Source organism: Myripristis murdjan, chromosome 24 (genome assembly GCF_902150065.1).
Source record: "Myripristis murdjan chromosome 24, fMyrMur1.1, whole genome shotgun sequence".
Lineage (NCBI taxonomy): Eukaryota > Metazoa > Chordata > Actinopteri > Holocentriformes > Holocentridae > Myripristis > Myripristis murdjan.
In genome coordinates, this window is record NC_044003.1 from 1643207 (window position 1) to 1670300 (window position 27094).

Consider the following 27094-nt stretch of genomic DNA (forward strand, 5'->3'; position numbering starts at 1 on the left):
TGCTTCACTGTTTGAACTTTGTAGATGTTTCAGCGACATGTACCAGGCCACAAGGAGCAGCAGAAAACAGAATAAAAATCAATACATGATCAAATGAAAGATTCTATTTTAGAATCTTTTATTTGATTCCAGATTTTATAACAAATGTTTTCCATCAGGCTGAACCAAGTCTCTGCCACCCAGCGCCGGGCTCGAGTGTGGACACCTGACCTGAGGCCGACGGGACCTATTGGAGCGCGTTGGGTCAGGCTGGGTTTGGACAAAAATTTAGAAATTATGTTCGGGTTCAGGTCAGGTTCGGTCATGTCTGTGCTGTTTTAGTGAAACTCGAGTGTAAAATAAAAACTTCCTGTGTAGTGCTGGAGTTTACCTGACGACACTGAAGGCAACTTGTAGGCTGTTTAAGGCTTTGAATGTAGCCTAGCGATGGAGGACGAGCAAAGCATCTCAGGCTCAGGATCTGCACTCTATACTGGGCATCAGGGACTGCCCCATGGAAATTATTCTAAAAATTATACTTGTGAGTATGCATCTATTTTACATGTACATATTCTATTCTAATGATATTTTGCAGATTTACTTCATTATACATATAGTCTATGCACAAGGATCAAATGGCGAAAGGTCCATAGGTATTCTATTGATATATTTTAGTATATTTTATTTTTTAAAACTCTCATAGAGTAGGCAAAGGTTTTCCTTTACTTTATATTTTTTATTGATACATGTTTTTTTTTATTATTATTATTATTTTGGTACTTGTTATGTTTGATTTTTCTAAAGACATGTATTTCTCTCTGAGTGTTGTTAGGTATATTTTGTGTAGTTCTACTATTGTTGCTGTGCAAAGGCTGGACAAGCTGCTGCTGGAACACAAGAGTTTCCCAAGTTGGGATCAATCAAGTACATCTATGTATCTAAAAGCAGATACATTGAGGAGTCATGTGACCCAAACCAAAAGCCCAGGTACAGAGGCTCAGTGAAGGTGTTGTTGAAGGTGTGGAGGTGGATCAGTGTGTCAGAGGAGACGCTGTAGAAGGACAGAGAGCCAGCAGGCCAGTCCAGATAAACTACCACTCTCTTGGTGGAGGAGCGGATAGGAATGGCTGTGGCCCGGTTATTGTGCCAGGCGGTGAAACCATCATCATAGCAGGTCAGAGTCCAGGACTTCTCATTCCTGCCAAGAACACAGTCATAACTGTCTCCTCTCCGGCTGATTTCTCTGTAAGTCACTGCTATGGCCACCCATCCTTTCCATTCAAACTGCCAGTAGCAGCAACCAGTCAGACCATCTCTACACAGGATCTGCCACTTGATGAGAAATCTGTCTGGGTGATCAGGATATGGCTGCTCCTCTCTCACTCCTGTCACCTTCCTGTCGTCATCACACAGGATGAGGTTTCTGTTTGTTGTGTTTGAGTGACAGCAGCCTGTCACTGAAGCTGCTCCTCTGCCTGGTGATGGTGCTGTGCAGTGGATGCAGTGGATTGTCCATGATTGACAGGAGCCTGCTCAGCGCCCGTTGCTCTGCCACAGATGTCAGGCTCTCCAGTTGTGTGCCCACAACAGAGCCCGCTTTCCTCACCAGTTTGTCCAGTCGTGAGGCGTCCCTCTTCTTGATGCTGCCTCCCCAGCACACCACTGCGTAGAAGAGGGCGCTCGCCACAACAGACTGGTAGAACATCAGCAGCAGTTTTTTGCAGATGTTGAAGGACGCCAGCCTCCTGAGGAAGTACAGTCGGCTCTGTCCTTTCCTGTACAGAGCCTCCGTGTTGGCAGTCCAGTCCAGTTTCTCATCCAGCTGCACTCCCAGGTATTTGTAGGTCTGCACCATTTCAGGCACCGTTGATGCTTACGGGCTCCGGGTGAGGCCTGGTCCTCCTGAAGTCCACCACCATTTCTTTTGTCTTGGAGGTGTTCAGGTGGAGGTGGTTGGAACCGCACCATGCTACGAAGTCCTGGATGAGTTTCCTGTACTCCTCCTCCTGTCCACCGCTACAGATTACTATTGCTGCTGGTGTCGATGGGAGGCAAGACCTAAGATTTTTGCTCTTTCTTATATGTAATATAATGAAGATGCAATAAAGTGAATCTGAATCTGAATCTGATTAACAGTTTGTTAATTCTGTATTTACAGTATTGGTCTGTACACAGACAAATTTTTCTCGATCTGATTATTTCCCATTAAAATGAGGCACTCGCCAAGGCGGTCGATTCCCCCCACTTCTTTTTGCAATCACAACTGAACCTCTTTCTATTGCACTTAATTCAACCACATTATTGCATGGCACAGGGAGAGGGGGCGTAGAACATTCCCTATGAATGACTGACCAGACCACATCACTCATATCCACCGGCACCAATCAGAGCAATTCTTCAAAAAAAACACAATACATCAGATTTACCTTTTATTAACTTCTAGGTTCTCCGTAGGCACGGGTATACAGTTTCTCATCTGGGGGCAGATACACTCAGTCTCCTGGATTCAACTGTAATGTGCAGAGTTTAAAAGGCCCTGCTTACTTTATTACAGTGGCCACCATTAGTTCAAAGGTCAGAGGTAAAGTTTTATGCGTTTGGCACCCCAACTCCTGGCTGGCTCGCCAACAAATGTGGTTGAAAATCCACCACTTAGGCAAGATGAGTGATGGTCCCCTTTTACCCATTTAGTTCTTCAATAACTCTGTGAAATAACTCTGAATGAACTCAAATCTGAAGCAGTGAAGTGGTTTATTATTTAATTTTAGTTATTAGTCAGAGTCCAATATAGTTGGTCCATGGAGCAGCTGATTCAAATCTGCGTTACACCTGCTGTCACACCTTTCATTCACTCTCCAATTGTGGGGCCAAGATCAATTTTTATTTTTACAGTCAATATGAGTTTTAACATCATTAAAAGGTCATAATCAATATTGAGGTTACATAAGACATTTGATTTACATAATGGTGTCTAGGCATTGAATCCCCTACTAAAAAAAATAAAAATATTATATTTAATAACATGAATAAATCGTCAGGTTACATATCATGAGTACTATGTGAATAATTCCATACTTTAGTGAAATTGTTTTCCACAGTATGGGGACTGACAAAAATGGCAAGGCTTAATATATTACTGTGGCACCAAAAGACAACCAGTAATATAAGAAACACCATTAATGTAATAACTGCCAGTAACATAATAACTTTTCTATTATTACTTTAGTAAAAGTAAGTAAAGTGATAACTGGCCAATAATGTCATAATATTTCTGAACCAGTTATGTTATCACATTTTGTGCATATTTTAATAAAGTAGCCTACATCATTGGGTGGTTATTACATTATTAGCTGGGTCAAAAAAAAATTATAAAAAATGTTAAATGTGGAGCCAATAATGTAATAATGTACTGAAACTGTCACTTATTATTTACAGTGTTTCTCCACATAGGAGGTGATTCTCACTTCTCAAATGTCACACAGAGACACTGAGGAGTCATATACCCAAACCCAAAACCCAGGGTACACAGGCTCAGTGAAGGTGTTGTTGAAGGTGTGGAGGTGGATCAGTGTGTCAGAGGAGACGCTGTAGAAGGACAGAGAGCCAGCAGGCCAGTCCAGATACACTGCCACTCTGTTAGAGGAGGAGGGGGCACAGATGGCTGTTGTTCTGTTATTGTGTCTGGCATAGAAACCACCATCATGGTAAGTCAGACTCCAGGACTTGTCATTCCACCCAAGAACAGAGTCATCACTGTTTCCTCTCCTGCTGATTCCTCTGTAAGTCACTGCTACATAAACTGTTCCTTTCCACTCAACCTCCCAGTAGCAGCGACCAGTCAGACCATCACTACACAGGATCTGTCTCAAAACGTCAAACCTCTCTGGGTGATCAGGATATGGCTGCTTCTCTCTCACCAGTGTCACCTTCCTGTTGTCCTCAGACAGGACGAGGTTTCTGTTTGTTGTGTTCATGTCCAGTTTGAGTTCACAGGAATCTGATGGAGAGAACAAGACACAACAGACCTGCTGTGGTTATTATCTGCTGATTTATTAACAGTTTGATTATTGATTTGTTAACACTTTGATGATGACACTTGTCAGCTGTCCTCTTCATTCACAGCAGGATCTGAATGAATGGACGTCACAAACTTGTGGGCCGCAGCATGAAGACAGACATCATTTTATTTCAATAAATAAATAACTTTAGTTAAAATCTAGAGGAGTACAAAAAGCAAAGCAGAAAAGAAAGTGTGGTGAGAATGCAGCCAGCCTTGAGGAGACTTTCTGCCTCTTAGCCACCCCTTCTCAGGTGTGGACAATTAATTCAGTTTAGCCCATGCACGACTCCAATGAATAATGAATAATATAGAGATCAAAAAATAGAGATGTAATTATTTTTCTCTTGGTATTAGTTTTTAGTTTTATTCTCTTGGTATAACCTTTATTCTCAAAATGCTTCATGCATAATCTCAATTGCCTGAAATGAATGTTCTTCAATTATATGTTCAAAATTACAGCAAAGAACTGTGATTGGCTGTCAGGTTTGTTTAATTTAGTGGAGAGAGGAAGCTGTTAAAGAGGAAAAATATCAGCTGCTCCAGTGCTGTATTGTTTTGTTTCTCTGACATAATAAAATAGTTTTCTTCTCATTTGGTTTAGTAAATTTCTCCATAGTGATATTTATGTTGTCAAACCATGAACACAGTCACTGAGGGAAATGTTCACCAGTGTTCCTGCTGTAATCAGTGACTTTCTCCTTATCAAGATATTTATTTCAGACAGTCCAGAGGATTGATGGCTTTACTGTTTTTAGAATTTGTGTGAGAAAACTACTATTACTACTACTAATAATAATTATTATTATTATAATGATAACAACAACAACAGCAACAACAACAACAACAATAATAATAATAATAATAATAAAAAACAATAACAACAATAATAATAATAATAATGATAAAAATAATGGATGGCTTAATAAAATGATCAAGGCCTCAGGTGAGTGTGTTCACCGTTTCAACAGTGTGGACATTAGTTTGGGGAAATGTGTAACAATCAGTTGGGAAAATGCGTAAATATTAAAGGGATAAAGATTGTCTTTGTTGCTGAGCATCAAATGCGATTTTGTTCGGTTCAACAGGTAAAAGCAGCTGAGAACAAGTGTGTTTATGCAATGTAAATGAATATATTCCACTGTAATTATATGTGGTCATATGCCTTGGAAAAACATAGATGTATGGCTGTGGAAATGTGAACTTGTATTTGTTAAATGTTTTGGGAATACATCAGCTGGACAGGTGTGCTCAGGGAGAGAGAGAGAAGAAAATCTTGTTTAGAGGACAGAAAGGTGGAGGGTGAAAGGAAGGAAGGGCAGGAGAAAAATGAAAATGTTCAGATTTTAGAAAATTATAAAGGGTTTAGGTGACTGTTTTAACTGTTTTCTGTTTTCTGTTTTCTGTATTAACCTCAGTTTGGAGAAAATATTGTAGAAATAAAAGACTGTCTTTGTCGTTGAGCATCAAATGGGATTTTGTTTGGTTCAACAGGTAAAAGCAGCTGAGAAAAACAGCAGAAACTGCAGCTGAAGCATCTAAACAGCTGAATGTTTGCTGCTTTGTGTTCAGGAGTCAAACTAAATCCACACTTACACTTCCTCAGACCTGGTTTCAACCACTGCTCTCCACCATGGTCCACCCTGGAGGAAGAAACAGAGTCAGAGCAGCAGATTCTCTTTGATGATGGAAACATGGGCAGTAAATAACCTTCCCTATGAAGGATTTAGCAGACCACGTCACTCATATCCACCATTCAACATGAAACAATATTCCTCAGCCCTCTGTAAGACATTGTGTGTGTCTCTCCATACCTGAGAGCCTCCAGTCTCCAGGTTGGATCCTCCAGTCCAGCAGAGAGCAGCTTCACTCCTGAGTCTCCTGGATGATTGTAGCTCAGGTCCAGCTCTCTCAGATGGGAGGGGTTGGAGCTCAGAGCTGAGGCCAGAGAAGCACAGCCTTCCTGTGTGAGCAGACAGCCTGACAGCCTGCACACCATCACAAACACAACCAGTCCACCACATCATCTGCTTTGTGTTTTCACAAAAACCTACACAGGTTAGGAATCTGATCAGTGACATATTTGTTGTTCAAATATGCAAATGATCATAACACAGCAGTGGGGGTTCATGAGTGTTGTTGTACAATAGCAGTCAATCCACTGTTATCTCTGCTCAGATTTTAGCTCAGAAAATAGCCAAATTGTTTTGGCACTTTGCATTGATTTTCTCCAAAACAAAACAAGCCTTGGAGAGAATTTTTCTGTTGGGGGCACTAGAGGAAAAAATCATTGGGTCACCGACGCCATACCCAGAGACAGACGAGTGTGTGGTTTGGACCCTCGAGACGGCCAAGAGATTAACCAGCCTAAGGCACGTGCCCAAGCGAGGCGAGGGACCGGTGGGAGGAGCAGCCGACTGCCAACAGAACTGCAGGAGAGGCAGGAGGCAGGAATGGAGCTCGTTGCTCGCCGCGGGCCACCACAGGAAAGGAGACACGCTTTGTGGGAGAGCGGAGGGGTGAATGTACACTTCACCTCTCCCTCAGTTAAGTCTCTCTTTCTTACTGCATCAAGTGTTGAGCCCAAGAAAGCCACACACGTCCTTACTGTTACTAAAATTCTGAGATCACCTCCTGACAAAGGAGACAGACAACGCCCAGTTGAGTAGTAAATTTTACTTGCAAGGAGTGAGTAGCTTACCCCGTTGGGCAGCGACCTCTCACTGAGGCACTTGTTCACACATCAACAGTTATCTATTCTATTCTAACAGGAAATGAATCCTTATATGGTAATATTCAACAATCCAGCTACAATACAAGGATACAAGGTCATATTACACTCTCACTTGGGTGAAGAGTGGAAAACTACTGTCTACACACTTCTATATAGTGTCATGGAAATAATGGTAATATAATGTAATTTTATAAGATTAAAATGCAATTTTTATAACATTTACCTCTGTTATCGATGACAGAGTGATCGCACAAAGCTACAGACTAGTTAGGGAAGAGCCCTTTTGTGTTTGGTTTATGCTTGTTCTTTTGATTTCATTGCTTACAAGTCTGGTTTGGGTTGTAGTACACATCTTTGTTTAATTGGCTCATGCCCGCTAATTATGTAGCCGACAAAGAAGAGAATTGCGAGGCTGGAAAAGAGGATTTAAGTGTGCTCACCCTTTGCAGCCGCCAAATGAAGACAGCGCAGGGCGGCCAGTGATGAGAGTGATCGGAAGGGGCAGCAACGCTGAGGTGGGATCGGGCTACCCTTCAGGACACCTGACACTGTGGAGGCTGGACAGTTCATCTTTCTCAGAAGTTTTACTTGTTTTAGAGTTTGTTTGTTTTTTTTACCAGTGGTACTGTAGTCTTTTACGGGACTTTTACCTAAAGTGTTTTATTTGTTTTATTGGACTTTTATTTCTTGATTTATTCCCTTTTATCAGCATTTTAGTCTGTTCTGAGCCTGTAGTTTTTATTTCAGTGAGCCATTACTTTTTAAGCTGTATCCTTATCTGCCTGCTGTTTTGGGTCAGAACCACTCCACAGTAGAAGTTGTTGGTTATTTGAAGTCAGGTGCTATACCCATGACAATTACATATTGGAGATTGATGGTTACTGAGCAGAAACTGCTTTGTCATACATCACATACAAACATAAAGTGCTGTGAATGTGTGAGAGAGTCTATTAAAACAGTTTTCAGTAACATAGTAGGGCCTTCTGGTTGGTCAAAGACTTAATCATGCAGCAAATACCTTAAAACTTAAATTAACAGCCTAGGCTTTTATTTGCATCAGTCACTGAAACCAACCGGCCAAGATTTGGGACGGCTTAGACGGATAAGAGACCTGCCTTGAATTTCTTTTATATAAAATTCTTGCTCAACAAAGATGTGAAATACTATCAAATTGTTTATTTAAATCACTTTTGATTCATTGATTCATTGCTGTTCATATAGACCTGCCTTGTAAAATAAAGTGAAAAACAAATAAATCAACAACAATAAACAATGCAGGACACATTCAGAGTTATGGACATGACAATAAATTAAAAGGTTAGTGGGCAAAGAATGCTGTGAATAAAAATGTGTCTTCAGGTGCAATTTAAAGGCAGAGATGGAGAAAGCACATCTCAATTCTAACGGCAACTGGTTCCACAATCGTGGTGCAGAGACTGCACAGGCTCTGACACTTTTTAGTTTGAGTTGTGACTGTGGGCCATACAAGATGGATTTGGTGTCAGATCAAAGAGACCTGGGAGCTGAGTGCCAGTGAATTACGCCTGTAATGTAAAAGAATAATAGTGACTGGATATGTTATAGGGTTAGTTCTAGAATATGTTATATTCTCTGATAATGTCACCAAGAAGTAGCATAATCAAGAGCGACCTTTATCTGTGAAAACATGAAGAAATATCCGGCCAGTAAAAGGGACTGGGCATTTAAATGAAGTTTTAAACAAGGTCATTTTTTAAATCCCATGAAACAACGCCCCTGATTACCTGAGAGTCTCCAGTCTGCAGTGTGGACTCTCCAGTCCAGCAGAGAGCAGCTTCACTCCTGAATCCTGCAGCTGGTTGTTACTAAGGTCCAGCTCTCTCAGACTAGAGGACTGGGAGCTGAGAACTGAGGCCAGAGCTGCACAGCTTCTCTCTGACAGATTACAGCCACTCAGCCTGAAGAGGAATTAATGGTGAAAACAGTGACTTTAAAATTATGTTTTTCTGGTGTAGAAAACATTTTATGTGCTAGCTATGTCCAGTTATCAATGAACCTACACAGATTTCTTGGAGGTTTTGACCAGTGGCAGCAGCCCCAGAAGAGCCTCCTCTGAAGCAGAGTATTTCTTCAGGTCAAACATCTCCAGATCTTCTTCTGATGATAGTAAGATGAAGACCAGAGCTGACCACTGAGCAGGGGACAGTTTGGCGGTGGAGAGACGTCCTGAACTCAGGTACTGCTGGATCTCCTCCACTAGAGAATCATCATTCAGCTCATTCAGACAGTGGAACAGGTTGATGCTTCTCTCTGGAGAGGGATTGTCCCTGATCTTCTCCTTGATGAACTGGACTGTGTCCTGATTGGTCTGTGAGGTACTTCCTGTCTGTGTCAGAAGGCCTTGTAGGAGAGTCTGATTGGTCTGCAGTGAAAGACCCAGGAGGAAGCGCAGGAACAAGTCCAGGTGTCCATTTGGACTCTGTAAGGCCTTGTCCACAGCACTCTGGTAGAGGTGTTTTAGTTGGGAGGCTGATTGTCCTTCTGACAGCAGATTGATTCCAGAGTTGATGAATGTCACAAAGACATGAACAGCAGCCAGAAACTCCTGAACGCTCAGATGGACGAAGCAGAAAACCTTGTCCTGGTACAGCCCACGCTCCTCTTTAAAGATCTGTGTGAACACTCCTGAGTACACTGAGGCTGCTGTGATATCAATGCCACACTCTGCCAGGTCTGCTTCATAGAAGATCAGGTTGCCTTTCTCCAGCTCCTCAAAAGCCAGTTTTCCCAGAGACAGGATCATCTCCCTGGTCCCTGGAGTCCAGTGTGGATCTGTCTCAGCTCTCCCATGATACTTGATGTTCTGCACTTTGGACTGAACCACCAGGAAGTGGATGTACATCTCAGTCAGGGTCTTGGGCAGGTCTCCTCCCTCACTGGTTTTCAACACGTCCTCAAGAACTGTAGCAGTGATCCAGCAGAAGACTGGGATGTGGCACATGATGTGGAGGCTTCGTGATGTCTTGATGTGGGAGATGATTCTCCTGGCCTGCTCCTCATCTCTGAATCTCTTCCTGAAGTATTCCATCTTCTGTGGGTCAGTGAAGCCTCTCACCTCTGTCACCATGCCAACGCACTCAGGAGGGATCTGATTGGCCGCTGCGGGTCGTGCGGTTATCCAGAGGCGAGCAGAGGGAAGCAGGTTCCCGTTGATGAGGTTTGTCAGCAGAAAGTCCACTGAGGTGGACTCTGTAACATTAGTCAGGATCTGGTTGTTCTTGAAGTCCAGAGGAAGTCGACACTCATCCAGACCGTCAAAGATCAACACAACCTGGAACTGCTCAAACCTGCTGATTCCTGCTTCTTTGGTCTCAGTAAAGAAGTGATGAAGAAGTTCCACCAAGCTCAACTTTTTCCCTCTCAGCAGATTCAGCTCTCTGAAAGTCAATGGAAATGTGAAGTGGACATGCTGGTTGGCTTTGTGTTCAGCCCAGTCCAGAGTGAACTTCTGTGTTAAGACTGTTTTCCCAATGCCAGCCACTCCCTTTGTCATCACTGTCCTGATTGGTTGATCTCTTCCAGGTAAAGGTTTAAAGATGTCTTCACATTTGATTGGTGTTTCTGGTCTGGCTGGTTTCCTGGATGCTGTTTCAATCTGTCTGACCTCATGTTCCTCATTGAGCTCTCCACTCTCTCCCTCTGTGATGTACAGCTCTGTGTAGATCTGATTCAGCGGTGTTGGGTTTCCTGCTTTAGCAATCCCCTCAAACAAACACTCAAACCTCTTCTTCAGATTAGATCTGAGTTCATGTTGGCACCCTGCAAGAGTTCCTGAAAGAAAAAAAATGAGAAAAAACACGAACAAAACAGATGCTTTATTGAATGTGAGAAATGTGAATATTGACCCTTTTCAATTGTTGGCAATGGCTATTTTAGTTGTTCTGCAATAACTTCCATACCAACAGTTCAATGACATGGTTACATATAGATTCTGGTATATTTAAACCTGGGCTCTATTTTACCAGCTTTTGTGGTCCCAGTGGCTGATAGGGGCTAAAATTTTTGGAATTGAGGGGACACTCAATTCATATCATTATGGAGGCGCGGCCCCTACAGGCGACTCTGCCACCAGTGTGCGTTTGGATGTCTGTGTTTTATGTGTTTTTAAAGTTTTTAACAGTCCTTATTTCTGGATCATCAGCGCGACTGATCCATGATCACATGATCATGGCTTCATTTAATAATCGCGCCTTTGTCTGCCTTCTGTGGTTGTGGACATTGAATGTTTGGAAAGCCGAGATACTATCTTTTATCATGACCTCAGTTTGTTAGGCTTGGTTACAAACTGTCTGACACCATTTTTACCAACACAGGAGCACCTTAAGACACAGTTTTATGTACCTTTTTATTCTAACTCAACACCGCAGACTACAGACATAGTCAGCCATCCTGCCTGGTGCAAAACTTTTTTACGATGCTGCTTTAGTGGGTCTACTTAATCAGGGCAATGATGCAGCCTACAGAAGTGAGGTCCAATCTTTCTCCAGCTGGTGTGACTCTAACTTCTTAAAGCTAAATGTAGGGAAGACAAAGGAGTTAGTGATCGATTTTAGGAAGAAGAAAGAGGAAGTCCTTCCAGTGACAATTAACGGTCAGTGTATCAAAATTGTCGAGTCTTGTAAATACCTTGGTGTCCATTTGGACAGTGAACTGAACTGGAAGAACACTGATGTCCTAATTAAGACAGCCCAGTCCAGACTCCTTCTTTCTGCGTAAACTTAGATCCTTTGACCTCAGCACAAAGCTGCTGGGTGTTTTGACACAGTATCTTGGCTAGTGTTCTCTTCTATGCTGTACTTGGCTGGGGGGGCAGCATATCTGTGGAGGATAAAAATAGGATCAATATGATCAAGAGGGTGGTTCAGTGATTGGTTTTACCCCAGACTCACTCGAGGTCACTGTGGAGAAGAGAATAAAGTCTAAACTTAAAATGGTTCTGCTTTATGAGGGCCATCCACTCCACAGTGTTTTTAAGGGACTGAGCAGCTCTTTCAGTGAGCGGCTTGTGATGCCTCAGTGCTCTACTGAACGACTTAGATGGTCTTTTGTTCCTGCTGGAGTCAAATATTTTAATAAACACCGTTAAAACTGGCCTGCTGTTTTTTTTGTGTGTGTATCTATTTATTGTTTTTATTTGACTATTGTCATCATCATCATCTTGCTGTTTTTGTGGTTACCGTATTTCACCAATTAATCGCCCGGGCGTTTAATACGCAAAATCAACTTGGACCCCAGGCGTTTAAACAATCCAGGCGGCTATTTGCTGCAGGCCTTTATTTATTTTTGCACAGACCTGCACCAGGCCATTATTGTGATGACAGTTACTGTCCAACATATTTACAGTCGGTCGATTTAAAATTACGGTACACCCTTTTTTTTCTAACATTAGCTAGCTCTCTTATTTTGACAGAAAATGGAAGTGCTGTTTACTTCTGCAAAAATAAGGTGAATAGCCTTATTTTGGGTTACCTCAATATAATACAAATAATCGCCCCGGCGGTTATTCAAATGTGCACATTACAATGGAAGGGAAGGGACTGAGAAAGGTCCTTAGACAAATACATTTGTGTTGCAGCTCCTCAAAGATATGCTGTCTCTGGGTGGCGCACCGCTTACTGATCAGTCACACAGGGTGCTGCAGAGACGCCCAGAGGATACAGAACACACTTGGCCACTTGTACTTGCATCTTCCCCAACAACACTCCCGAGGTCACAAAACGCATAGCAGCATTTAACAGAGCAGAGGGATGCCTCGGGACAAGCCAGGAGTTTGGTATGTTGTATCCTGTGAAGCTGAAAGTGATATTCAAAGGCACTGAGACTGTGTTTACTGTCCCAAGGAAAGCCTGCAAGTTCCCCAAGCTTCATTTTGACACAGGCAACAAGGATACAGAAGATCCTTTGATGACAATGCTGCAAATGCTGGCCGTGATTAGAACTTGGTGGTAAAGTAGAGCAAGGTACTCTGCATAATGCCATAGCATTTAGTCACTTAATGTGTACATATTTTTGTTTATTTCTTGTTTAACTGTCTTTAAACATAGCATGTCTTGTTAATGGAGGGACTGAATTTTTTCTTAGTATAGGCAAGACAGTGAGTACTTTATTTGAAGGGTAGAGGTAGATAGTAGGGGAAATATTCTCTTTGCCCATGGATTTGCCCTCATTTTACAAACATTTTCGAGTTCAGATTCCTGACATTTCACAGACCAATTTAATAATAAGAGGAGACCTGAATCTTGTCTCAGACCCATATCTGGACCATGCGTCATCTTGTAGAACACCAAACTCCAACTCTAGCATTAGTCTCACTTCACACGGGAATTGAACTCCAGTCTAGCACTTGAAGCAATACTAATGGTTTCATGCATTTAAAGTCCTGTGTCTTGTGCATCCACCATCCACTCCCTACGTGGATGTTTCAGCTCTTTATACTCTGTCATGTTTCTCCTCTGCGCCCCCGCACCTCATAGAGATGCTAAAAGTTATGTTGTGCATCTGTATCTGGCTGGGAGGAAGAGGAGGAGGACAAGCTGCCCCCTGCTGGCCGGGAGAGAAATACTCATGTGTAAAAAGTGTCAGAGGCTGATATAATCTAATTTAAAGGTTAGGGTGTTCAGCAGAGCTCAACTTGGCTGGTTTAGGTGAAAAACTGAATTTGAAATCTCAAAGTTTAGGAGATATGGCCATTGAGTGCACAGCCAAACATAGGGAAAAAATGAAGCAAGATTAAAAACAGATTAAGGCTAAGAGTTTTTTTTCTGGGCACTTAATGTCCCTCATGGTTGGGTCCTCATTAAATAGAAAAAGGAAACAAAAGGCAGAACTTGAACTTCACAGATTCTGAGGGGTGCCAGGTTATGGAAAGTTCCAAATTATCCCTGATAGTGATTTAGCTCATAACTGCTGGTGGAAAAACGAGTCCTGACTGTGTGCAGCCAAATGTGAAAGGCAACAGTTTTCATGTGAACTTTGTGTTCAGCTTTTCCCACAAATATTACAAATCAGCACTTTAATCAGGGTATCTGTGGGGATTGTGCTAATTTCTCTTCCAGTCTGGAATGATGAGATCTTGTTTTAGAAATGTCTGTATTTACAGCAGAGGGTAGAAATGCAAACATTTCCATTTTCCCATCATTCCTCCTTTCCATCCTGTTAAAGGAGTTGAAAGCCTCTTACTGCTCTGCAGACGCTCAGCCAGCTCCTCCTGCTTCATTCTCCTCAGGAAGTGCAGCGTGATCTGCAGAAAAGCCTCTCTGCTGCTCCACCTCTGCTCTTCCTCCTCACCGTCCAACACCTCCTCATCCTCCCTCTGCCTCTCTAAGCATTCTGGGTAATTTGGACTCAGAGACCTCTGGAGGTTTTTCAGCTCCTTCTTCACAAAGGTGACCATGTTCTCCTCCAGCAGCTGCAACAGAAAAATAAAAGAATCAGACTTCCACATTAAAATCTGGACACAAAACACCAAATCAAATCCAGGTCAAAGAGGCTGAAAGATGTAAAGAGAGCAGCACGGAGACGATTGTGAGCAGAATGGTTGTTTTTCAGTTGGTATGTTGTTGGACATTTACACACCATAAATATGGAGGCCAGGTCTGTTTGATGCTGTTGGGCAGACTGAGCACTGGGAACCTCTGAGCTCTGCTGGTGGACTCTGTGGAGGACACACACACACACACAGACACACACACACACACACACACACACACACACACACACACACACACACACACAGTGAATCTGAAAACAGTAAAAAAAACACATCTTTTTTTTATCAGTCTGAAATAATTACCCATGATCCACAGAGTGCTGACTGTGTTTGAAGTCAATAAGATCACGCATAGACCGTTCACTCTTGATGGACACACAGCTGGGCTCAGGTTCAGGTCCAGGTTCAGGTCCAGGTTCAGGTTCAGGTTCAGGCCTTCAACACAACACACACAGAGCTTTTCCTGTGAATAATGCTGCTGTGCTGATTTGCCTGCTGAGCTCTGAGATGGAGAACAGTCATGGACAGTCAGAGATCCTCGTCTTACCTCTGAGCTTTGGTCTGGCTGTCATGTTCTCCAGACAGAGTGGTTCTAGAGGCGGGGAACCTCCTCTCTCTCTTCCCAGCCGGTTCCATAGCAGAGCCAACACCTTGACACAAACACAGCGGCTGATTGATGACAACAAGCTTTCCATGACAGGATGTGTGCTGTCTTCCTGTCAGCACCATGTCACATATACAGAGTGGACGTAACACTCAGAGCAGCCGCCCTTTACATCAAACCCACTGAGCAGCTTCATCTACAGAGGACTTTGAATCCTCTGGGACTCTTCACACATGGACTGACAACAACTGACAGGCAGAAGCATTTTATTTAATCATCTCAACAAAATTCACTTTGTTTTATTCTTACTTTTGCAGGAGTATCTTGTCATTTTCTTGTCATTTAATTCTACATGTGCATCTATAATAAATATCAATTGCTGTCTTATAACTATTTTTTTGTACTGATTTCCTGGCAATAATTTTATTTATTTATTTTCTTTATTATAAAAAAAAAAAAAAAAAACATTGTCAAATTAATTGTCAAAGATATGTTTCCTGTAACTGATGACGAAATTCTTGAAAATGGTGCAAAAAAAAAAAAAAAAAAAATAGACCAGGTGAAACAACAGGTGTTCATGTTTTTCTCTGCTGGTGTAAATTTTTCCTGATGAAATGAGTTCAGATCACAACGTACCTGACTCTGACTTTGCTCACCACTAAACAACACATTTTAAACATTTCAGATAAAGTTGATTTTGTCTTCAGTGTCAGACATCAATGTTGAGAATTATGACACAATGAATATTAAAATCTGGAAACACGGACATCATGCTTTGCTTAACTGCGTCAGTCCACTGTGTGAGTGTGTGTGTGTGTGTGTGTGTGTGTGTGTGCGTGCGTGCGTGCGTGCGCGTGTGTACACTTTTTAATCTGAGAGTGGCGTCACTTCCTCATAACTTCAGTTCCAAAACAATCGCACATGCGCACTTGATTCAGCACAACGGCGCTGCTCTGCTCTGACGGTAACCTTTGTACTGTGAGCAGCGACAGTTTCGCAAATCTAGGGTTACCCTGCGTACAGGCGAGAGAGAGTGGGGGGCGCAGTGAGAGAGAGATGGTCGAGCGAGTTAGACAGTGAACAGAGAGAGCGAAAGTAGACAAAACAAACTTCCTGTAATGGTTTGAGCCACGGCAACCAGGAGAGGTTCACACACACACACACACACACACACACACACACACACACACACACACACACACACACACACACCCCGAGCGGCCTGTCCTCACCTGCAGTGAGAGCGGGGAGTCCAGTGGAGTCCAGCTGCTTCACAGTCTCTGCTCTGCTCTCCTGTTCACTTTCTGACTGCTGAGCACTTTCACACAACTCCCATTAAAAAGAGTCAACTTCCTGTTTCCACACAGCGGCTGCTAACACAGGACACTTTGGAGTCAACTGGACAATCTGCACTTTGATCTCTGATTTCACCTTCCCATTCTGTTTACGGAGCAGGAGCGCCACCAAGTGGACATGAAGGGAACTTCTCTCAGTCCTTTCCATCAGTCCAGACAATATAAACCTGAACACCACGTCTCTCACCTGGGTACGACGGTGTCCTGGAGTCATTGTAAGGGGACAAAATGAAGCCGGTGGGGTGGGGGCTAATATTTATAAAATCATGCAAAAAACGAAACGAAATCAAACGAAAAACCAAACGAAAAAATTGTATGATTATAAAATCACAAATTTACAAGAAAATATATTTTTCTGTCCACAGCAGAATCAACAGATTGTTTTCTTCTGAATCGGCCCAAGTCAAAGCAACGTCTCTTCAGAGTCCAGATCTCAGAATTTATGCCGTCGTTGTGTTTTGAAGGTGTTACTAAAACTTTAATGACATCAAACTTTGGTCGTCACTCTGGGGAAACTGGGATTTGAAACATTGAAGCCTCTGTTGTTTCAGTCATGTACATGGTGTGTGTGTGTGTGTGTGTGTGTGTGTCCTGCAGGTCGTGGGGATCTTGGCCGGCTTCAGCCTCGCTCCTCCTCCTCATCGCCACGGCCCTCTGCCCAGCTGGCTGCCGTAACCCGTGGCAACAGCATCTCTCAGGCGTCCTGAGACATTAAATCAGGCCAAGGAAACTCATAAAGACTGAAATTAATAACGATTAATATGCTAATTAATAACCGATAACATTAACGCATTAATAACAAGAACAGAGTTATAGCTGCACATCTCCATGGAAAATCTGACAGGTACTGTCCATGGTGCTGAATCTGCCTCAGCAGGTACTGTCCATGGTGCTGAATTGGCTGAGGCATTTCATTCTCTTTATTATAAAATTAAAGCCCCATAAAATTCACGGAGGATCTTGTTTAGCTTTTCTTTCCTTACAGGTGAGAAATCAGCTGTTTGCCCGGTGTTTGTCAGGTAGTCTTGTAGACATTTGACAGCCCAAGACGTTGGCTGGGCCGTACCGGCTTCATTTCCTGACCTCTCCAGCTGATCCAGCTCTTCACTCGTCACTCTCGCGTATCTCTCCTTTTTCTCTTCTGTCTTGTCTTCCTCGTTCAGCCATTTATCCAAACTTTGGTCGCCAAATAAATCAAAATTGACAACAAAACGGTCCATTATGCAGGCGAACAAAGTTGACAGCGGCTTTTGATGCGGGTTTCAGTGAAACGTTTCGTGTTGCCATGGAAACCACACAGACTCGGGCAATAAGATATAGGCGGAGGAATATTTTCAGTGATTGATTCAGTATTTTTATTTGCGCACGGCTAGCCGTGCTGTCATGCTCATTTGAGCTCATTCTAAACGTCTGATTGATCAATCAGATTGCTCGGTCGGATCTACGTATTGCATAATTTTTTAAAAATCTCACGTACCCCCTGGAGTTCCTCCACGTACCTCCAGGGGTACGCATACCCCCATTTGAGAAACTGTGAAAGAGAACCTTTTTTCCAACCTAAGGATCCCTCCACTAAATAAAATGGTTGTTTAGAAGTTGATGGTTCTTCATGGAACCGTCAAACAGCCATGAGTTCTCTGAGGATTCTGCACAGAAGACAGAAGAGAAAAGGTTCATGAAAACAGCAGCTAATCCTCGTTTCTTAAAGGAGAGAGGGCCGCTCGGCCACTCTGCCTGCACTGTGACGAGGGTAGCAAAGTATTAAAAAAAAAAAAAAAAAAAAAAAAAAAAAACACCTGTGGGATTAGATAATCCAACAATAACCAAACTGTTACCAGAATTTTCTTGAATCAAGTGTTTTCTTGGTCGTCGAGGTGATCTGCCTCGTTCTGCCTCGTCTCAACACTTTTATGCAGTGACTCCTGAAGCTCTGTCTCTGAAACCTTTAACAGTTTTAGCCGCTACATTTACCAAGAGAGCCACACACACTGTAATGCACACACACAGACCAAACTGTAAACACCACAGGGAAACATCTGGAATGAAGAACGGAGGCCAGAGGACAGAGGAAGAGGAGAGAGAGGGATAGAGGAGGAAGATGAAGAGGCCAGACCCACAAAAAAAAGATTATGCCTGATTTTTATTTTTTCTCTTTTTTCTTGTACAAATGTTCTTCTTCTGTGTGTGTGTTGATGCAAAAACACAAGTTTTTAAAAAGGGTTTGCAGAGTTCTCCAGGGGGAGCTTGTTTTGGCAGATATATCATGTGTAGCTGGTTTGCTGTGAGGTTTGGTGTTTTCCTGTGTGGAGTTTTGCAAAAAATAGCAGACAGATTCAGAAACAAATGTAAAATATTCATTGTTTTACTTTTTTTCTGTCAGTGAATCTTGGAGCTCTGTCTCTGAAACCATGACTGTTTTTCTGATTACTTAGGCACTATCTGTGAAACTCTATTTTTGCAAAACTCTACACACTAAACCTGCAAAACATTACACATCTCTTGTAGAAGCTGCTCATGTAACCATTTCACTGTGCAATAATTTATTCCTGTAGAATCCTAATGATAACAGTCCAGCAGTGCAGTACCCCTCGCACAGGAGTCCAACAACAAAGCACCACTCAGGTTCAGATCAGGCAGGCTGTTCCTCACAATCACCCCCCTCCAATATTGTTTCCCCAATATTGCCAGCATGAGCACTGAAGTCGCCCAGTAATACCAGAGTACCATGATGGTGCCTTCACAGGACACTTCCCAGCGCTTCTAGGAAAGCTGCGTACTCTGAGCTGCCCATCCAGGAGTTTGGTTCCAGAGCCAAGGCTGTGTGCAGAAGTGAGCCCAACTATATCTAGTCAGTAAGGCTCCACCTCCCGCACAAGCTCCGGCTCCTTCCCCCCCAGAGAGGTGACATTCCACATACCAAAAGTCAGTTTCTGCACCGTAGGTCCGGTCTGTCAGGGGCTCCACCCCAACCCATGTCCTCTCACAGGTGGTGACCCGTGGGAGGGCGCTCCCCCAGAACGTCTTGGGGCTGAGCTTTGCCAGACTGCATGGCCAACCAGCATCCAGACGTGAGCGCATGGTGGTGCACATCCATCCATCGGCTATGTATGTTTTCAAACTGGCTGCCAAGAACTTAAGAGAAACAATCTCAAGTCTTCACGAATCATGTGACGACCAAGTGTTTTGAACTTCCGTTGACACGACTCTCTCTCTACATGGCTCTGCTTTGAACAAATGCTTCTCTGGACGAATGCTGGAAATAGACATACGGCTCAAAGGGAACACAATCAAAAAAATATTGTGAGGTAACACAAAACTATTACTAGAGGATGTAAAATTTAATGTGAGAGAACCCAAACATATTGTGAGTCTGCACAGCATCTGCCTCCAGGAGTCAAACCTCTCTGGGTGATCAGGATATGGCTGCTCCTCTCTCCCTGCTGTCACCTTCCTGTTGTCCTCAGGCAGGACGAGGTGTCTATTTGCTGTGTTTGTGTCCAGTTTGAGTTTACTCACTTGGAGGGGCAGCTAAGAGGGCACCTTCTGAGTTTTCCTCATCTGAAAGGCACTAAGGGAGCCTCTGTAAATCCCACTGTAAGGGCTCCTGTCCTGTAGTACAACATCATATTTTCTCCACTGGAGGCTCATCCATTAAGAAACTTCACACACACAGAGGGACACCCTTTACACGCCCACCCCCCCCCCCCACCAAATGTTTCTCTGTTTGTTTGCTTGAATGTGATTGTGTGAATTATACTATTTTATTTCTGTTTGTATTGTAGAAAATATTTTTTTAAAAAAGTACTTCTCCTCCTTGTTGTGTACCGTTATCCTAGCATTTCCACTGATCAGTAGAGCCAGCCTCTCTTTCCACCCTTTTGATTCAAATATCTAGTCCCTCAGCTGATTTAACACATACGACTCATATTCCATTCATGCATCCCATTCATACATTGCTAGCACACACAGTTTCTGGCCAGAGTCGCCATCCTTAAAGGCCACTTTGCGACTGACCCTAGTTTGCCATCCCAGAGGTCCCTTAGCAAACTTTTAGTTAAATTCTCTGTCGAGCCATAACTTTCCTTGTTCCCCGAAGCAGATAAAGCTCTCTTATCCTCAAAGAGACCTCTTATCATTCACTTCCTCTGCTACAAAAGAGCGGTAAACAACAACAACCACAACTCTGCATACCTGAGAGGAATATGTCGGCACCAATCAGATCAATTCTTCAAAGAACACAATACATCAGATTTACCTTTTATTAACTTCTAGGTTCTCCGTAGGCTCTGGTATACAGTTTCTCATCTGGGGGCAGATACACTCAGTCTCCTGGATTCAGCTGTCATGTGCAGATTTTGAAAGGCCCTGCTTACTTTATTACAGTGGCCACCGTTAGTTTAAGAGTCAGAGGTAAAGTTCAAGCATTTGGCACCCCAACTCCTGGCTGGCTCGCCAACAAATGTGGTTGAAAATCCACCACTTAGGCAAGATGAGTGATGGCCCCCTTTTACCCATTTAGTTCTTCAATAACTCTGTGAAATAACTCCGAATGAACTCAAATCTGAAGCAGTGAAGTGGTTTATTATATCATTTTAGTTATTAGTCAGAGTCCAATACGCCAAGTTGGTCCATAGAGCAGCTGATTTAAATCTGCGTTACACCTGCTGTCACATCTTTCATTCACTCACTTGTAGGGCCAAGATCAATTTTTTTTTTTTTTTTTTTTTTTTTTTTTTTTTACAGTCAGTATAAGTTTTTACATCATTAAAAGGTCAGAATCAACATTGGAGTTACGTAAGACATTTGATTTACATATTGGTGTCTAGGAATTGAACCCCCTACTAAAAAAATATATATATATATATATTTAATAACATGAATAAATCATCAGGTTATATATCATGAGTACTATGTGAATAATTACATACTTTAGTGAAATTGTTTTCCACAATATGGGGACTGACAAAAAAGGTAAGGCTTAATATATTACTGTGGCACCAAAAGAAAGCCAGTAATGCAAGAAACACCATTAATGTAATAACTGCCAGTAACATGATAACTTTTCTATTCTTACTCTAGTAAAAGTCAGTAAAGTGATAACTGGTAAATAGTGTCATAATATTTCTGAGCCATTTATGTTAAAATGTTTTGTGTATATTTTAATAAGGTATTAGCCTACATCAGTAGGTGGATATTACATTATTAGCTGGGTTAAAAAAAAAATATCTATATATATATCTATATCTATATCTATCTATCTATCTATCTATCTATCTATCTATCTATCTATCTATATATATATATATATATATATATATATATATATATATATATATGTATAAATGTTAAATGTGGAGCCAATAATGTAATAATGTACTTATGTCACTTTTTATTTACAGTGTTTCTCCACACAGGAGGTGACTCTCACCTCTCAAATGTCACACAGAGACACTGTGGAGTCAAATAACCCAAACACAAACCCAAAGTACAGAGGCTCAGTGAAGGTGCTGTTGAAGGTGTGGAGGTGGATCAGTGTGTCAGAGGAGACGCTGTAGAAGGACAGAGAGCCAGCAGGCCAGTCCAGATACACTGCCACTCTGTTAGAGGAGGGGGCAGGGATGGATGTGGCCCTGTTATTGTGCCAGGCGGTAAAACCATCATCATAGCTGGTCAGACTCCAGGACTTGTCATTCCTGCCAAACCAACAGTCTTCACCGTGTCCCTTCCTGTTGATTCCTCGGTAAGTCACTGCCATTGAAACCCTTCCTTTCCACTCGACCTCCCAGTAGCAGCGACCAGTCAGACCATCTCTACACAGGATCTGCCACCAGGAGTCAAACCTCTCTGGGTGATCAGGATATGGCTGCTCCTCTCTCATATGCATCACCTTCCTGTTGTCCTCAGACAGGACGAGTTCTCTGTTTGCTGTGTTTGTGTCCAGTTTGAGTTCACAGAAATCTGAAGGAGAGAACAAGACACAACAGACCTGCTGTGGTTATTATCTGCTGATTTATTAACAGTTTGATTATTGATTTGTTAACACTTTGATGATGACACATTGTGTCAGCCATCCTCTTCATTCACAGCAGGATCTGAATGAATGGATGGCACAAACTTGTGGGCCGCAGCATGAAGACAGACATCATTTTATTTCAATAAATACATAACTTTAGTTAAAATCTAGGGGAGGAGTACAAAAAGCAAAGCAGAAAAGAAAGTGTGGTGAGAATGCAGCCAGCCTTCAGGGGACTTTCTGCCTCTTAGCCACCCCTTCTCAGATGTGGACAATTAATTCAGTTTAGCCCATGCACCACTCCAATGAATAATGAATAACAAAGACATCAAAAAATGGAGATGTAATTATTTTTCTCTTGGTATTATTTTTTAGTTCTATTCACTTGGCAAAACCTTTATTCTCAAAATGCTTCATGCATAATCTCAATTGCCTGACATTAATGTTCTTCAATTATCAGTTCAAATTTTTGGAAAAGAACTGTGATTGGCTGTCAGGTTTGTTTAATTTAGTGGAGAGAGAAAGCTGTTAAAGAGGGAAAACAACAGCTGCTGCACTGCTTCATTGTTTTGTTTTTCCGACATAGCAAAATAATTTTCTTCTCATTTGTTTTAGTACATTTCTCCAAACTGATATTCATGTTGTCAAACCATGAGCACAGCCACTGAAGAAAATGTTCACCAGTGTTACTGCTGTAATCAGCGAGTTTTTCCTCATCAAGTCATTTATTTTAGACAGTCCAGAGGATTTATGACATTACTTTTTCATCATTTGTGTGAGAATAATGATAAAATAATAACAACAACAACAACAACAACAACTACAATAATAATAATAGAAGGATACAAGGAAGTTTATTGGTCATTATACAACAGGTTGTATAATGAAATTAAAATGTGGTTCCCTCTTGACTGGTTTATTAAACATGGAGGAGTTCAGATGGTGCATTAAGTAGTCTCACAGCCTGAGGGAAGAAGCTGCTCTAATAATAATAATAATAATCATAATAATCATAATAATCATAATTTGCCCTGCGATGGACTGGCGACCTGTCCAGGATGTTTCACTGCCTTCCGCCCAGTGTGCACTGGGATAGGCTCCAGCAACCCCCCGCGACCCTTGTGAGGATTAGCGTCTTGGAAAAAGAATGAATGAATAATAATAATTAGAAAATATGTAAAGGTTTTATAAACAGCTGGATGTTTGCTGCTTTGTGTTCAGGAGTCAAACTATATCCACACTTACACTTCCTCAGACCTGGTTTCAACCACTGCTCTCCACCATGGTCCACCCTGGAGGAGGAAACAGAGTCAGAGCAGCAGATTCTCTTTGATGATGGAAACATGGGCAGTAAATAACCTTCCCTATGAAGGATTTAGCAGACCACATCACTCATATCCACCATTAAACATGAAACATTATTTTTCAGGCCTCTGCAAGACATTGTGTGTCTCCATACCTGAGAGCCTCCAGTCTCCAGGTTGGATCCTCCAGTCCAGCAGAGAGCAGCTTCACTCCTGAGTCTCCTGGATGATTGTAGCTCAGGTCCAGCTCTCTCAGATGGGAGGGGTTGGAGCTCAGAGCTGAGGCCAGAGAAGCACAGCCTTCCTGTGTGAGCAGACAGCCTGACAGCCTGCACACCATCACAAACACAATCAGTCCACCACATCATCTGCTTTGTGTTTTCACAAAAACCTACACAGGTTAGGAATCTGATTAGTGACATGAAGCTGCAATAAAACAGGTCTGAACTGGTCATGTGTTGAGCAGGTTGAAGAATCCTGACCTAAGAGTCTCCAGTCTGCAGTGTGGACTCTCCAGTCCAGCAGAGAGCAGCTTCACTCCTGAATCCTGCAGCTGGTTGTTACTCAGGTCCAACTCTCTCAGACTAGAGGACTGGGAGCTGAGAACTGAGGCCAGAGCTGCACAGCTTCTCTCTGACAGATTACAGCCACTCAGCCTGAGGGGGGAGTAAGGATGAACCCATTATTTACTTACTTATTCTTTTGTATACAAAACACCAGGTTATGTCTTAAATATATCCAGTTCTCTATGAACCTACACAGATTTCTTGGAGGCTTTGACCAGTGGCAGCAGCCCCAGAAGAGCCTCCTCTGAAGCAGAGTATTTCTTCAGGTCAAACACCTCCAGATCTTCTTCCGATGACAGTAAGATGAAGACCAGAGCTGACCACTGAGCAGGGGACAGTTTTTCTGTGGAGAGACGTCCTGAACTCAGGTGCTGTTGGATCTCCTTCACTAGAGAATGGTCATTCAGCTCATTCAGACAGTGGAACAGGTTGATGCTTCTCTCTGGAGAGGGATTGTCCCTGATCTTCTCCTTGATGAACTGGACTGTTTCCTTATTGGTCTGTGAGCTACTTCCTGTCTGTGTCAGCAGGCCTCGTAGGAGAGTCTGATTGGTCTGCAGTGAAAGACCCAGGAGGAAGCGCAGGAACAAGTCCAGGTGTCCATTTGGACTCTGTAAGGCCTTGTCCACAGCACTCTGGTAGAGGTGTTTTAGTTGGGAGGTTGATTGTCCTTCTGACAGCAGATTGACTCCAGAGTTGATGAATGTCACAAAGACATGAACAGCAGCCAGAAACTCCTGAACGCTCAGATGGATGAAGCAGAAAACCTTGTCCTGGTACAGACCACACTCCTCTTTAAAGATCTGTGTGAACACTCCTGAGTACACTGAGGCTGCTCTGATATCAATGCCACACTCTGCCAGGTCTGCTTCATAGAAGATCAGGTTGCCTTTCTCCAGCTCCTCAAAAGCCAGTTTTCCCAGAGACAGGATCATCTCCCGAGTCTCTGGAGTCCAGTGTGGATCTGTCTCAGCTCTCCCATGATACTTGATGTTCTGCACTTTGGACTGAACCACCAGGAAGTGGATGTACATCTCAGTCAGGGTCTTGGGCAGGTCTCCTCCCTCACTGGTTTTCAACACGTCCTCAAGAACTGTAGCAGTGATCCAGCAGAAGACTGGGATGTGGCACATGATGTGGAGGCTTTGTGACGTCTTGATGTGGGAGATGATTCTGCTGGCCTGCTCTTCATCTCTGAATCTCTTCCTGAAGTATTCCTCCTTCTGTGGGTCAGTGAAGCCTCTCACCTCTGTCACCATGCCAACGCACTCAGGAGGGATCTGATTGGCCGCTGCGGGTCGTGAGGTTATCCAGAGGCGAGCAGAGGGAAGCAGGTTCCCCTTGACGAGGTTTGTCAGCAGAACGTCCACTGAGGTGGACTCTGTAACATCAGTCAGGATCTGGTTGTTCTTGAAGTCCAGAGGAAGTCGACACTCATCCAGACCGTCAAAGATCAACACAACCTGGAACTGCTCAAACCTGCTGATTCCTGCTTCTTTGGTCTCAGTAAAGAAGTGATGAAGAAGTTCCAACAAGCTCAACTTTTTCCCTCTCAGCAGATTCAGCTCTCTGAAAGTGAATGGAAATGTGAAGTGGACATGCTGGTTGGCTTTGTGTTCAGCCCAGTCCAGAGTGAACTTCTGTGTTAAGACTGTTTTCCCAATGCCAGCCACTCCCTTTGTCATCACTGTTCTGATTGGTTGATCTCTTCCAGGTAAAGGTTTAAAGATGTCTTCACATTTGATTGGTGTTTCTGGTCTGGCTGGTTTCCTGGATGCTGTTTCAATCCATCTGACCTCATGTTCCTCATTGAGCTCTCCACTCTCTCCCTCTGTGATGTACAGCTCTGTGTAGATCTGATTCAGAGGTGTTGGGTTTCCTGCTTTAGAAATCCCCTCAAACAAACACTCAAACTTCTTCTTCAGGTTAGACTTAAGTTCACGTTGGCACCCTGCGAGAGTTCCTGAGTGAACAAATAACAAATAACATCAACAAATGGATGGTATATTAAATGTGAGACATTAATATTTCCTGTGTCTATTGTCTCATTCTTTAAAAGATTTTTTGTCATTTCTACGTTATTTGATGGTCACAGTAGATACATAAAGGAAAGGCAGGGGAGATGACATGCAGCAAAGGGCCTGGGCTTGGATTTGAACGCGGGATGCGGTGATCAGGATTCAGTCCTAACAAGTGATTCGTGCTCCTATCAGGTGAGCTTCCTGGGAACCCTGTATTAGCCCTTTTGGACTGTAAGAACTTAGCAAACCGTGACGTTCCCTGAAGGCTGTTTGCAACGTTCTTGAATTATTCAACGACATGGTTCCAGGTAAAGGTCCTGGAACCTGATTTGGGCCCTGCTCAGGAGGTGACTGTAAAACCTGAGTTCCTGGAACTTTCAGCAGGAACTAGCAGGGCTGTTCATCTTGATTGGTCCAAGTGTTGCCTTGACAACTCTTCTGTAAAAATGAGCTGTCAGAGGACGACAACACAAAGCAGCCGGCGCCAAACAACAGACTGCAGGAACAAACAAAGAGCTGCACGTCCTGATCAGGATTTCAGGAGAAAAAGGAACAACACAGCGCCGCCTCGGCTGGAGAGCCACCTCCACAGTGGCAGAACTACAACAGACAATCGTTCTGTTATTTAGAAACCAGCTGACTGAAAAGAGCTCAAAGTGAAACTGAATCCAACCAGACTTGGTGGATGCATTCGACTTGCATGGAATCTGAACTGTCACTTTAAAGGAGTTCAAAGCCTCTTACTGCTCTGCAGACGCTCAGCCAGCTCCTCCTGCTTCATTCTCCTCAGGAAGTGCAGTGTGATCTGCAGAAAAGCCTCTCTGCTGCTCCACCTCTGCTCTTCCTCCTCGCCGTCCAACACCTCCTCATCTTCCCTCTGCCTCTTGAAGCATTCTGGGTAATCTGGCCTCAGAGACCTCTGGAGGTTTTTCA